Source organism: Chrysochloris asiatica, unplaced genomic scaffold (assembly GCF_000296735.1).
Source record: "Chrysochloris asiatica unplaced genomic scaffold, ChrAsi1.0 scaffold00358, whole genome shotgun sequence".
Classification (NCBI taxonomy): domain Eukaryota; kingdom Metazoa; phylum Chordata; class Mammalia; order Afrosoricida; family Chrysochloridae; genus Chrysochloris; species Chrysochloris asiatica.
In genome coordinates, this window is record NW_006408876.1 from 1,816,576 (window position 1) to 1,818,377 (window position 1,802).

Genomic DNA, 1,802 nt, shown 5'->3' on the forward strand with positions numbered 1-1,802 from the left:
ATCCATCAAAACCCTGTCCACCTGTTGATGATACATTCTCTGATGGCTACTAACCCAACTAGGAAACTTCTACTTTTTTAAAGCTGTTCTTTCACCTGGAACATCCTTCCAAAGGTAATATTTTCATAATAATTTTAGTGACTCTTCTCCAAGGGTCAGCATGGCTTCTTGCTACTAAGTTTGACCAAAGAAGAGAGATATTAATGCATCTCTATTACTATTGTTGTTACTCAGTGCCATCAAGCTGGTTCCGATTCATCGCAACCTGACATAGGTTTTCTGAAGGACTACTGGTGGATTTGAACCACTGAGCTTGTGGATAACAGTCCAGTGCTAATCCTACAGCACAACAATTGATGGTGGTCGTGTGCCATGGAGTCGGTTCCAACTCGTAGTGACCCTGTATAGGGTTTCCGAGGCTGTAAATCTTTATGGCAGCAGAAAGTCTCATCTTTCTCCTGCAGCACCGCTGGTAGTTTTGAACTGCTGACCTTCAGGTTCACAGCCCGATTCATAACCACTACGCTACCAGAGCTCCTTCACAGACCTTCATTGTCACCAAGGAGATGTAGGGGAAAGCTCACTGGTGAATTACAAATGTAGCGCTAAATGATTCCTAGCTATAGTGTGTTTGCCAAATCATTCTTTTGAAGATCCCAAAGACAATGATAGAAATGAATTCCTAGGAAAACGTCCTTCTGAATCATAAACAAAATTATAAGCATTCTTCAGAGAATAATAGGCATTGTGCATTGTGAATTTTAGAAAGAGTTTCTTAAAAATCTAGGCTTTTCTGATTTTCTTACATAACAAGGCAGTGGCCACATCCATTCCAAGGATATACTGAGAATCTAAAATCCTAGAGATGAAAGCAGTGCCCTGGTCAAGAACATTCTCCCATGTTCATCCCGCATGGACAGATAGAGCCCACTGATGTTCAAAGCAGAAACACATTTAGCAAACAATTCTGGCCTTTGAAGAAGTTCTCTTTTCAACTTTCTCAGCAAAGCTCATAGATGTGTTTTACAAGATAGATAGAGCCAGGGGTGGGGGATAGGGGTGGGTGGGAATGAGATCAATTCTACTACCAAGAGAGAATCTAGGTCAATTTTATAGATTCACACCCACATTAAATTCTCATAGGTACAAACTTTAGGAGACAGTGGTTAAAAGAAAAATCAGGTAAAGTATCAAAATAAGTTAAACTGCAGTATGTTTATATTTTAAATCTTTATCCAAATTGATTTCTTGAGCATCTTGCGGAAGCTTCTATGGGATTCTAGTAAGACTTGAAAATCGAACTCAGTAGAGTTCCTGAGGAAAAGGAGGAAAAACTGGGTGAACAAAGATTCCATCTTTGCTCATTGAGATGCCAATAGATTTGACTTGAACAAGCGGTTTGGTTCAATTCACACTGATTAACCTCAGCCCAATCACCAAAAACTGTGTGTCTAGAACATGGGCTTCAATTGTCTTTGTAAAGTACCTGGAAGGTGTCTGAGGAAGCACACACAAACAGGTTCCTAACTGATGCTGACAGAATAAGGAGCCGGGGCCGAGCTCTCCCTCAGAGTCTGCCTTCTTGGCATCTTCTCTTTCCTCTCAAAATGTGTCTCTCACATGTCCTCTCCTGTCTATATTCACATGGTTGTCACCTCGCTCTAGTCTTGCTTTCCTCAGAAGCATTGCTTTTCTCTAGGACTTTACAATGAAAACAGAATTTAAGTCAAAACTCCATTGTTTTTCCAATTCTCCTTCTACTTGTTTATTGTTATTGTTATTGTTGTTGTTAGGTGCCATTG